This window comes from Mesocricetus auratus, unplaced genomic scaffold, assembly GCF_017639785.1.
Source record: "Mesocricetus auratus isolate SY011 unplaced genomic scaffold, BCM_Maur_2.0 Super-Scaffold_4256, whole genome shotgun sequence".
NCBI classification, from domain to species: Eukaryota; Metazoa; Chordata; class Mammalia; order Rodentia; family Cricetidae; genus Mesocricetus; species Mesocricetus auratus.
In genome coordinates this window covers 36,156,311-36,170,049 of record NW_024429182.1, presented here as the reverse complement: position 1 = coordinate 36,170,049, position 13,739 = coordinate 36,156,311, and the positions used below count along the sequence as shown (strand labels likewise).

The 13,739-nt window shown below is 42.5% G+C and overlaps 1 long non-coding RNA gene across 4 annotated transcripts in view; it reads left to right on the top strand.

Moving 5' to 3' along the window:
• The window catches only part of LOC121140514, a 70,329-nt gene that overhangs the window by 41,034 nt on the left and 15,556 nt on the right, over positions 1-13,739 (top strand). For 3 of the 4 annotated variants that reach the window (XR_005877398.1, XR_005877403.1, XR_005877395.1), the window contains one exon: positions 5,824-5,974. This is a non-coding gene — a long non-coding RNA (uncharacterized LOC121140514). Of the gene's footprint in view, positions 1-5,823; positions 5,975-7,409; positions 7,502-13,739 lie in introns of those variants that run through there. The other variant, XR_005877397.1, reaches the window with a different exon arrangement.

Genomic DNA, 13,739 nt, shown 5'->3' with positions numbered 1-13,739 from the left:
TTGTGACCCTACTCAGTCATCTAGAACAAGGCTTCCATTGAAATCTCCCTCCCATCAGCATCTCTCATTCTCCTTGCTCTCTTAGTACATCCTGTGGGATTCAGGCTTCCACACAGGGCTCTTTCCCACAGTGATATCATGACCAGTTTGACTTTCTTTGAAAGGGTTCTCCGGGTTAGACCTCTTTTTTTTTTTTTTTTTTTTTTTACTGTCCAGAGAGGAGAGGCCTCTAGCCTGGCACTCAGGACAAAACAACTCAGTGAACTTTTTTCCCCTAGTGATTATCTAGACACTGTATTTCTTCCAGCCTGGACTCTTGTTTTTGTTTAGAAGGATGCTCTTCCTAAGGTGCCCTCCTGCCCAATCTACCGATAAAAATCGTATGTAGCCATGAAGGCCCATGTCTAACTCCCCTCAGTTTATCGCTTCCCGTGATCCCACCATGTGTGTTGGCTCACAGGCCATCCTTCGGATTCTCTCCATCACACTGGCTGTCTGCTTCTCTGCTGGCTTGTCCTTTGTCTTGTGCTCCAGAATCCCCTTTGCCACATAGACACATACCCATATACATCCCCCAAACATGTGATCCAAGCCTAAACTCTTTATCGATAGAGCTCATATCCAGCAAAACAGCACATAGCATGTATTCTGTGGATAGTGTAATGTTCTAGATGAATAAGTCAGAATTAAATATCAATCTCTTGACTTGATATGGTATGATATAACATTCCTGTTTATATTCTTTTGTTCCTTCAGTATTTAAAGCCCTCATCAAGAAAAACAAAACAAAACAAAAACAACTCACCTGGTTTCCATGCCATCTTCCAAATCTCACTGTCCAGGTAGCTGTGCATGGTACTGGCCAATTGGAATCCCAGGAGACAGAGCAGAGGTTGCTCAGTATGTGGCTTATTTAGAGAGCATGGTCCTCACTCTCTCCTCAGTAGAGCAGCCACAAGCACTCCGTCTTCCAAAAGAAGGAGTGTGTCCCAGATGGGTCTAGCAACTGTTAGGTCGCCATATCTGTAAAAGGTTGTATGTAAAACTGGAGTTGCCAAAACAAGTAGCTGAGCTAATTATCCTCTCATAATGGTTCCCAAAGCAACAACTCCCTGAGGATCCTTTGTAACAAGATCCCTTCCAACTCGCTTGGGAGGTATCATTTGCTTGTAACTGCCTAGCTGGGTATAAGTCATGGGGCTTTGCCTCTGGGAAAGTACCCAGGCAGCTAGCAAAAGCACATTGATCAGCTCTAGTGTCCCTGTAAGCCCCACTGGGGTACCCTAAGACTCCCCACATAAGGACATCCTGCTACAGGTGCATCCATCATATGTGGAAGGATGCTGATGCCAGAGAGGCCTGGCCAGAGAGGAAACAGAGGGAAAGCACAGGGTGAGGATCCATTATTGGAAATGATTTGGATCCAGCATTCTTTTGTCACATTTTGGAATATTTGCATATATATCATGAAATATCTTTGGAAAAACGCTCAGGTGTAAACAACAAATTTGTTTTGCTCCACACATACCTTAGACATAGCCTGAGAGTAATTTTCTACAATTTCTAGTACAGCTTCCTTTTAACTAGGACCCATCTACAAGTCATTTTATTTCATTAATTTCTTATGTGTATATTTTATTTTTTGAGAATGTTTTGCATGCATGTATATGAACCATGTGGATGTCTAGTGAGAAGAAAAGGTCAGATCCTCTGGAACTGGAGTTCCAGATGGTTGTGAGCTACCATGTGGATGCTGGGAATTGAACCAGGTCCTCTGTAAGAGCAACACGGTGCTCTAAACTGCTGAGCCATCTCTCCAGCCCCCACATGACATTTTAATATGGGGGTTTCCACATCAGCACTCAGAATTTGTTTTTATTTTGTTTTTTTCGGGACATGGTTTCTCTGAATTGCTTTGGAGCCTGTCCTGGAACTCGCTCTGTAGACCAGGCTGGCCTCGAACTCACAGAGATCCGCCTGCCTCTACCTCCCGTGCGGGATTAAAGGTGTGCACTGCCAATGCCTAGCAAAATTTGGTATCTTAAAGCAGTCTGGGTTCTAGATATTCAGATTAAGGAGGTTCAACCTGCACAGTTACATCCCTGTGTTCACCTAATGGAGACCTTGTTCTTCAGATAGCCAAGACCCAGAGGCAGAGACTGGAAGCAGAAGGTGAATGCTAACAATGTATCTTCATCTGCTCCTGGTGGCTATTACTCAGGTGCAGCACATACAGCGGAAAGATCTCTAGTCTACCAGAGTTCTGTCGGCAATCTACTCTGCATAGATTCACTGAATCACAGCTACTCATGGGATTGGCCCACACAGTTATTTGCTTGTTTTAGAGATAGAGATTTTTTAAATTTTTCTATTTATTATGTTGCAGTGCCAGGAATCAAACCTATGGCCTGGAAGAATGTAAGGTAATCAGTCTAACTTGGAGATACAGGCCCAGCTCTTAGAGAAAGGGTTGATTTTGTTAAGAATTCACTATGTAGATCAGGGTGGTTTCAAGTTTGTCATGAGTTTTCTGCTTCCCTAGTTAAAGTTTTACACAAGTCCAGGATATCATCACTATAACTCTGATTTTTCTTTTTTTTTGCAGCAGGGTTTCTCTGTGTAACAGTCCTCGCTGTCTTGGAACTTGCTTTGTAGACCCGGCTGGCCTCAAACTCACAGAAATCTGCCTCTCAAGATAATTCTGAAATTTTAGTATTTTATCCCTGAAACCAAAAGTCTGATGCCCCAAATGAAATTGGCAGTAAAATCTGATCTGAACTGATGTAAATTCACGATGATCCTTATTCTATTAGTGTAAATAACTGTACACTCAGTTGGGCACATATCTACATATTTAAATATAACAGTGGTTCTCAGCCTTCCTAATGCTGTGACCCTGAAATAAAGTTCTTCCTGTTGTGGTGACATCCAACCATAAAATTATTTTTGCTGCTACTTCCTAGCTGTAATTTTGACACTGTTATTTATCATAACATGAGTATCTGTGCTTTCTGACACTCTTCGGCAAACCCTATGAAAGGGTCGTTTGACCCCAAAATGGGTTATAACTCTCGGCTTGAGAACCACTGAATTATAGAGAACTGGTGCAATCTTCCCTGAAGGGATTCTATAATAATATGCATTACCATATTTCTGAAAAAACTAGCAATTCTACAACTCATAGTTCAAGGATTTCAGATGAAGGACTAGGGATGAAGTTCGGTTGGTCAAGGGCTTACTAAGCATGCATAAGTCTGGGACTTGAGCTCAGTACCACATAAACAGTGTATGACTCCTGCAATCTCAGCACTTGGAAGTAGATGATCAGAAGTTCAAGGTCGTCCTCGGGTACATAGTAAGTTCAATACCAGACTGGAATACATGAGACCCTGTCTCAAAAATAAAGTAACAACATATAGAAAACTGTGGACCTGTGAAATGAGACCTCCAGGAAGTGAGTGGTTGTAAGATGTGTTGTTCACACCCAAAATGGTACCTGGAGCATTTTTATAAGAGGAGCATCTGGTCTCTGGGCCCAAACATTTTACAGTGCATCAACCCTTACTCTAAACCATATCAGTCCTGTAGAAAACATTCACAATTGTTACACCTCTAAGAAAACACCAAATGTATGCTGGTCTGCCTGTATCTACAGGGCTGACCCTCCCTGTTAGCAAAGCTATGCCATTTCCTCTTACTGGTTTTCATATCAGTAAGAAAATAAGCAACCACCCAAAGCAAACATGCTCAAGTGTCTCTGCAAGTTTCCAGAGAAAAGACAATCAGAAGAGTGACTACAAAAGTGGACACAACTTCGTTTTTTGACTCTTCTATTTCCCTTGGAAGCTTTGACACAAGGAGTCATGGATGGCATTACTGAAGCATGTTAATTTTTCAAATATGGGGCAGGTCAGAAATCATGATTTAATTCTTTTCCCAAGCAAAACTTGGCACTGGACACAACTCCTAGAACACCTGAAGGCTTCCTGAAATGACATTTTTTTGACTGATTGGTCTACACGTCTTTCTGTTTACCAAGTACAGATGTGCCCATTTCCCTCTTGCCCTCTGTACCCAGAAAAATGGAATGTACTTAGAAATATATGAGTAACTGCTCCTATCAGAAGCAAAACATGTATGAACAGGCTAAAGGCATATTCCCAAGCAAGCTCATGAGTCTTGGCTCATGTCTGATGGAAGAATGACAGAAAGGGAACACACACATTGGGTTCTCCGTCTCATAAATTCTCCTTTATCACCATGTGCTCTTTGATGTGAAATCCTAGGACAAACAGGAAAATCCTCTCTGTGCTTTAGTAAACATCATTCTTGTGCTTAGCTATCATGTTGGTTGGTTTTTGTCAACTTGACACCATCCTATACATATCCAGGAAGAGGGAATCTCAACTGAGGAGTTGTCTCCATTAGACTGGCCTAGAGTCTGTGGGGGCATTTTCTTGATTAATGATTGGTGTGGAAGGGCACAGCTCACTTTGGGTGATGCCATCCTGGGAAGGTGGTCCTGAGCTGTATAATAGAGCAGGCTTCTTAGTTCATGTTATCGCTCCTCCCTCACTTCAATTATATGCCAGGAGCTTGGCCCAATGGTTAGGGGTGGATTTCTGCATCTGCTTCCATCTGTTTCTTGAAGAAGGTTCTAGCTTCTCTGGGCTGTCAATTGTAGGCTGAGTATTTTTGGTTTATGTCTGGTATCCACTTATGAGTGAGTACATACTATATTTGTCTTTCTGGGTCTAGGCTACCTCACTCAGGATGTTTTTTTCTAGTTATCTCCATTTGCCTGAAAATTTTAGGATGTCATTGTTTCTTACCACTGAGTAGTACTCCATTGTGTAAATATACCACATTTTCTTTATTCATTTTTCAGTTGAGGGACATCTAGGTTGTTTCCAAGATCTGGCTATTACAAATAATGTTGCTATGAACACAGTTGAGAAATATGAACAAAGGAGTCAAGACCATGATGGGAAAACCCACAGCATCAGCTGACCAAGCTAGTGAGAGATCACTGACTCAGGTCTGACAAATGAGGAACCGGAATAGAACCAAACTAGACTCCCTTAATATAGATGACAATGGTGTGGCTGGGACAATATATGAGGCCCCTGACAGTGGATCCAAGATCTAACTCAGATGCACAAACTGACTTAGTAGAACCCATTCTATATGGGGAGATACTTTGTCCAGTCTGGACACAGGGGTGTGGGGGGTGCAGAGGTGCCTTGGTCCTGCCTCAATGAGATGATGGGACAGACTTGGTAGACTTCTTAGAGGAGGCCTTACTTTCTCTGAGGAGCAGATGGGAGGTGGCAGGGAGGGAGGGGAAACTTGGTTGGAATATAAAAAATAAATTAATAAAATGAAAATACAAAAAATTAAATATACTAAGAAAACCAATAAAAGAAATCAGGCTGAGCAAGGCATGAGGAGCAAGCCAGTAAGCAATGTTCCACAATGGCCTCTGCTTCAGTTCTGCCTCCAAATTCCTGCCTTAGCTTGGACTATGACCTGGATACATAAGCCAACTAAATCCTTTCCTCTTCAAGATGCTTTTGGTCAGTGTTTGATAATCACAACAGAAGCCTAACTAGGACAATAATGCATTCTCTGTCTCTGCCTGGACCCAAACTGGCCTCTTGGATAAACTACACACCCAACCCATCCTTACTGATGCTCTGGAAGTGGTACCAAACTTGTGTTCCACTTCTTATCTGGGCTATGATGATAGTCTAGGATGCTTTGGGGGGGGCTAGACGATATCTACCTAATGATTTATAAGACTCATTCTCTCACCTCCTTCAGGCTTCTGCTCCCATGAGACTGTATGTTGCCAGGACCTTCAAACATCCTATCAAAAGCTCCACACTGAACAAGTTATGGAGATGACTGGTGCTGATTATCATACGCCAGTGGGTATAGACTCAATGCTACTGAAATGTGCACTGAAAAAGTGGTGAGTCAATTACATTTTTCTGCAGTGCTCCATCTCACCTGTTCAACTTTTCTCTCCATCACTTACCAGTATCAGTGCTGTATATTGACAAGCGATGGACAATATTCCTACACAGTTGAAGGTATTTCCACAGTGAAAGTGAGTTCCAATATGGCAAGTGCTTTATTTGCTCATTGTTGTATCATTGTGTCCACAACTATACTGGATATATTAAAGATATGCCTAAAGAATTTTTTTTTTTGGTTTTTCGAGACAGGGTTTCTCTGTGGCTTTGGAGGCTGTCTTGGAACTAGCTCTTGTAGACCAGGCTGGCCTCGAACTCACAGAGATCCGCCTGCCTCTGCCTCCCGAGTGCTGGGATTAAAGGCGTGTGCCACCAACGCCCAGCCTAAAGAATTTTTGAATGAATTAATGAATGAACAAATGAAGGAAAAAAGCAATAAAGTTAGGTCCAAAATTAGTATCTCTATGCCTATGTTCTCCCTTCTAATTCAGTCCATCCAGAACACTGACTCCAAGGTTATCAGGGTTATCTTAAAAACACAGACATGCTCTTATTATTGTTCCCAGGCCATAAATTTTTCCATGTTCAAGAAAAAAACTGCAAGTGTTGTTTTTCAAAATAGAAAGAAAAATAAGGGCTAACATAATTTCTCTAGATTCCAGAGTCTCACATAAGAATAAGGATGTTTTATCATAAGCATAATGATACCATGAATAATAATAATAATTTAAAAATCCTCCAAACTAGCTGTGACCTGTTATTATGGTAGAGATCCAAATTTAGCAGTCAGCATGACATCGTCATTTCTTTGAACATAACAGTATCATATAATAATTAATAAGGTTATATAACTGATAAGCATATTCCCATATTCCTACAATGAGAAGGAAAAAAGGGATATAAACTTACCCCACCACACACACACACACACCTACCTTCAATGCCATGGCTTAGATGATGTAATTCCTACTTGTCATCATCACCATCATAATCATCATCTCTGCCACCACCTCCCATCTGTTAAAGAGATCAGGTATTAGGGGTGAGGGTGTATCATCTCCAAATTGATAGTGTTTATTTACTTAGCCCTACTAAAATCAAAGTTATTCTCAATGGCTAAATAAGATTATAAGATCTTACAGTTGAACTCACTATGAAAAACTGAAAGCTATTATTATTGTTATTGTTATTGTTATTATTGAGACAGGGTTTTGTTATATGGCTCTCGATAGCCTGGAACTTGTATGTGGACCAAGCTGGCCTTGGACTTGAGGATCCTGCTGCCTCTGTCCCCTTAGTGCTAGGATAACAGACATGCACCACCATACCTGGCCTGAAAGTGATCATATTTACAGTCTTCACATTTTTGCTCCTGATGGCTACATCTCTAGCACAGGTGTCTAATACCATTCTGTGGACTTATATACCTAGATAAGAGCCTTGTCGAGAGTTGGATTTGCCTCAGTGACTGTGGGAGACCAGCAATGAACAGCAGCATGGTGCTCAACCCACCATGTCTCAGGTACAAACAGTGCAGCTCCCCAGCTGTGTGAACTCCTGACCCCTGTGACACATCCTTTCTCTTCCACTAGAGAAGCAGGAGCAGTGGGCAGGAGTGAAGGAACCTGTAGACCAGGCCCACCTGGATGCCTTCCTCTCCCAGAAGCATCAGTCCCCTAAAGGAGACGACACTGCCCTGTCACTGACCTACCTGAGTCTACACTGTCCTTCTCTGGTCATTCTGTCTCTTGAGTTTCTTCTTTCTTCCTGAGGCACTCTTCTCTGCAGCTACCTTTAATTTCAGGAAGAGGGGGGATGACCAAGTGACCATTATTTTTATGATAAGGAATATAAGTAGCCCTAGCAACAGTAAGCCCCACAGAGTGATCACCCTCCATGAAACTGCTACCAAAGAGGGGCCGTTCCCCATGAAGTGAGGCTGCTTGGCATGTGAAATAATCATCTCCGGGGAACCAGACTGCTTCCCTCAAGAGATCAGAGGTGATGACATCTCCAGAACTCTTGCAGAACAGTGACTAAGATATGATGGCTCAGAACATCAACAGATTAAGATCACCTGCTTAGCAGGTGTCCAATTCTTCCTCTGCAACTCCCCCCCTCTCCCCGTAAGAACTCAAAGTTCCTGTCAGTCCTTAAAGAGACAGGGGGTCACAGAACCACATGTGTGTCATGTGTCACACTGGCTGAAGCCCCTCTCTACCTTTCCTCTCAGCTCTTCTCCTTGATTACCACTAAGAACGGCAGGCCAGCCCAGGCTATCAGGACTATAGAATTTTGGCTTTAGCCTTCAAACTTCAGGAAATAATAAAAGCAAGCTCCACTGGAATTTCTCTGTCTACCTCTTCTTCCTAGTTTACATTCCCTTCCTCATCTTCCCCGCCTCTGCTTACCTGTAGCCAAAGGGTCTATTTATTACATTCAGTTACAGTTGGGAGTAGCAGCGCATGCCTATAATCCCCACACTTGGGAGGCTGAGATAGGAGAACTGCTATGCGTTAGAACCAATCTGGGCTACACTGTGAGACTTTGTCTCAAATGAAGTTCAGCTACGAGGAGGAATCCTCCAGGAAGATACTGAACAGTAAACAACCCCAGTGCAGCCAGGCAGAAAGCAAAAGGACAAAAGCACAGCACACAGCCTGCGCAGAGACTGTCGCTGCCTGTTGGAGCCAACACTGATTATGTCAAGCACCGGAACGGAACAGCGAATGAGCACTGACTCCTCACGGGGCCCACAAGGTAACTGAAGGCAGGATGAAAGCCAGTGTCTCTGCCCTCATTCTGTGACTGTCCCCTGTACTTGGGACTGTCTGCCTATTCCTGCACACAGACATTGGAAAGACCCAGAGGAGTTTATGTGTAGAAATGAACCCACCTTTCTCTCTTTAAGCTAAAGACACAAAGATCAGAATAACTGAGGTGCCTTACTGTGACTTTTTACAATGTCCTGTCCCAGAGCCCCAAGAGGCACCAAAAGTTCTCCTGTCAGCGCCTGGAGAGATGGCTTCACACAACAGTCACTGCCCCACCCTAGTGGGGTCATTTCTCTTCTGATGACAAGGCTACAACCTGGAGAGGGCCATCTCCTAGGGACTATATTGATCTCCTTAAGCAATAAGGACTTCTTTGTATCACCTTGCAGAATCAGAGCTGAGATCAAATGAACAGATGGACAAGACCTTGACCAGACCTGCTTAATTATGCTGGCTTCTTACCTCCCCCACATTCTAGTCTTTCTCTATTTGAACCTAAAACTCATGTCAATACTTGACAGGTGAACTTGGGGTCATCAACCCCTTTATTTGTTCCTCTTCCCAATGTGCACTGTTTAAATCTCCTCTCTGCTTCTCACCATTACTCATCTTTTTTAATTGGCATATCCAGGCAGATGGCTGAGCCAAACTTGACAAGTTCTAGGAGCCAAGACTTTGGCCATAAAATTCTAGATCACAATTCTTTCCACAATCCATGCCATTAATTTCTTCTTATTTGTCCTATTTCTTCCACTAGAGCATAGATTCTTGAGTGGAGGGCTTACTCACTTTTTGTGGCTTGAATCAGACTATTCAATCGTGGGCTTCTAGAGTTTAATCATCTTTACCAACAATGAATCAATGGATGGCTCACAGCACCTATAACTACAGCTCCAGGGGTCCAGTCCTCATGGTTCCATGGATGTCTGAAAATACACACACACACACACACACACACACACACACACACACACACACACAGACACACAAATAAATAAATAAATACATGCAATTGTTGGCTGGCAAGATGGCTCAGTGAGTAAAACGATTGCTGTATAAGCCTGATATGACCTTGTAGAGTGAAGCCTTTTCCTTGCTAGCCGCTTTGGTTTTTCCCCACCAGTCGCCTGGGCTCTGCTGCGATGTAGTCCCCAAATAACACACAAGATGCTATATTAATTATGAAGCTGTTGGACTTGCTTGTTTCTTACTGGCTAGCTCTGACTTAACTACTCCATAATTGTTAATCTTAAGTATTTCTCTTACCAGAGAAAGGTCCAGCCGGACATCTTATTTCTCTGGTGGGCTACTTTGTGACTCCCTGTGTTTCTCCTACCCAGAGTCCTCCTAGACTCCTAGTCCCACCTATCTTGCTTCCCTATTGGCCAACAGTGCTTTATTGACATATACACAGGACTTCCCCATCATGACCTGAATTTGATTCCTAGGGTGTATATAAATTTAGAAGGAGACAATTGTCTCCACAAAGTTGCCCTCTGACCACCCCATGCACACCAAAGTACATGGGCCACCCCCCACTCACAGGCATACACATACATAATAAATAAAAATAAAGGAAAATACATGTAGCTCACTGCTGGAATACTTGACCAGTGTGAATGCAAGACCTGGAGCTGATCCCGGCACCTTCCACCTCCAATAATGGACAACTGACAAAAATCAGTCGAATGAATGAAATACTAGATAAAGGCAAACATACAGTGCTTAGCATCTTGGGTAAATTTACCAAGGCAATAATTTTGTGTATTTGGTTTTCTTTTTTGGAGACAAGGTTCTGTCTTGTAGCTCAGGCTGGCCTGGAACTCCCAATTCTCTCGCCTCAGCCTCCTAAATACTTGGATTGCATGTAACATCACACACAGCTACCAATGAATTTTTTTGTTTTGTTTATTTTCTTTTGTTTTTTGCTTTTTGGTTTTTGTTTTTTGGTTTTTTTATTAGATAGAATTTCTCTGTGTAGCCTTGGTTGTCCTGGAACTTCCTCTGTAGACCAGGTTGACCTTGAATTCACATAGATCTGCATGCCTATGCCTCCCTAGTGCTGGGAAAAGGTGTGTTCCACCACTTCCCGGTGGCAATTCTTTAACAGAAACACAGGTTCGACAAGTGTGTGTTAGCTATACCTTATCATTTTATAGTTTATTTTTAAAATGAGTAAAGACTAGAAACTTAGAGATTCAAGAATCATGCCATTAATCTTACCAAAAGCAATCTACAGTTTCAATGCAATCCCCATCAAAATCCCAATACAATTCTTCACAGACCTCAAAGGAACAATATTCAACTTCATATGGAAAAACAAAAAACCTGGGATAGCCAATGCAAACCTGTACAATAAAGGAACTTCTGGAAGCATCATTATCCCTGACTTCAAGCTCTACTATAGAGCTACATAAATAAAAACAGCTTGGTATTGGCATAAAAACAGACATATGGATCAATGGAATCAAATCGAAGACCCTGGTATTAACCCACACACCTATGAATACCTGATTTTTGACAAAGAAGCCAAAATTGTACAATGTAAAAAAGAAAACAACTTCAATAAATGGTGCTAGCATAACTGGATGCTGACATGTAGAAGATCCATGCCTATCACCATGCACAAAACTTAAGTCCAGCCGGGCGATGGTGGCGCACGCCTTTAATCCCAGCACTCGGGAGGCAGAAGCAGGCGGATCTCTGTGAGTTCGAGGCCGGGCTGGACCGATAGCCTCCGAAACAATACAGAGAAACCCTGTCTCGTAAAAAAAAACAAAAAACAAACAAAAAAAAAAAACTTAAGTCCAAATGGATCAAAGACCTCAGCATAAATCCAGTTACTCTTAACCTGATAGAAGAGAGAGTAGGAAGTAACCTTGAATGCATTGGCACAGGAGACCACTTCCTGAACATAACACCAGTACCACAGACACTGAGATTGACAATTAATAAATGGGACCTCCTGAAACTGAGAGGCTACTGTAAGGCAAAGGATATGATCAACAAGACAAAACAGCAGTTTATAGAATGGGAAAAGATCTTCACCAACTCCACATCTGACAGAGGGCTGATCTCCAAAATATATAAAGAAACCAGACACCAACATACCAAATAATCTAATTTAAAAATGGGGATACAAATCTAAACAGAATTCTCAGTAGAAAAAACTCAAATGGCTGAAAGACATTTAAGGAATTGCTCAACATCCTTAGCCATCAGAGAAATGCAAATCAAAATGATTCTGAGATACCATCTTACACCAGTCAGAATGGCTAAGATCAAAAACACCAATGACAACTTATGCTGGTGAGAGTGCAAACTTGTACAGCCACTTTGGAAATCAGAATGGGGGTTTCTCAGGAAATTAGGAATCAATCCACCTCAAGACCCCTGCAGGGGGAGGGCACGGGAGGAGGGGAGGGAAAGGGAGAGGGATCTGGAACTGACTTGTGAAGCAACCTTGTTTCTAATCTAAATTTAAACTGAAAAATAAATAAAAAAAATGCCTGTCTCAAAAAAAAAAAAAGACCCCTGCAATACTACTCTTGGGCATATACCCAAAGGATACATAATCATACCACAAGGACATTTGATAAACTGTGTTCATAGCAGCATTATTTGTATTAACCAGAACCTGGAAGCAGCCTAGATGCCCTCAACGGTGGAATGGATAAAGAAAATGTGGTACATTTATACAATGGTGTATTACTCAGTGGTAAAACAAACAAACAAACAAACAAAAAAACCAATGACATCTCAAAATTTTCAGGCAAATGGATAGAACTAGAAAAAAACATCCTGAATGAGGTAACCCAGTCAAAAAGACAAACACAGTATACACTCACCCATAAGTGGATATTAGGTTTAAAGCAAAACATATAGATTACAATCCACAGCCCCAGAGAAGCTGGGTAAGAACCTAAGAGGGACAGACATGGAGGGCCCCAGGAAGGAAAAACAGTTAAGATTTCCTGGATACCCTGGGAGGGGAGGTAGAAGGAAGGGAATGGGGAATGGGAACTGAGGGATCAAGAAGACCAAGTTGGGGGAAGGATGGCAAGGGAAGTAATGAAAGAGATATCTTGATAGAGGGAGCCATTATGGTGTTAGGGAGAAACTGGGTGCTAGAGAAATTCTCGGGAATCCACAAGGATGACCCCAGTTAAGACTCCTAGCAATAGTGGAGAAAGTGTCTGAACTGGCCTTCCCCTTTAATCAGATTAGTGACTACGCTAATTGTCATCATAAAACCTATATCCATAAAACTAATGGAAGCAGATTCAGTAACCCACAGCCAAGCACTGGGCTGAGCTCCTGGATTTATGTTAGAGAGGGAGGAGGTATCATATGAACAAGTGGGGAGGGGTCAAGATCATGATGGAGAAAACCACAGAGACAGCTAACCTGAGCCAGTGGGAGCTCACAGACTATGGACTGACAGCTGGGGAACCTGAATGGGACTGAATTAGACTCTCTGAATGTGGGTGATAGCTATGTGGCTTGATCTGTTGGGGAGGAGGGCTGGCGGTGGCATCAGGACCTATCCCAGGCATATGAACTGACTTTTTGGAGCCCATTCCCTATGGAGGGATACATTGCTCAGCTTTGATACAGGGCGAGGGGCTTGGTCCTGCCTCAATTTGGTATGCCAGACTTCCTTGACTCCCCAAGGAAGGTCTTACCCCCTCTGAGGAATGGATGGGGGTGGGAAGGGGGAGGTGGAGAGGTGGGAGAAGTGGAGGGAGGGGAACTGGGACTAGTATGTAAAATGAAAAATAAAATTTTAAAAATAATTCGCACAAAAAAGAATCATGCCATTAAACACACAAACACAGACACACATACACGTGCACACATGCACATACACACTCCTCAACCTACTTGGGAAGACCCAAACAAAGCCAATTTATAAGTTCTGACTCATCAGCTCAATGACTGCTTGTGCTAATCCTATAATTTATGTCTACTAAACATGTCATTTTCC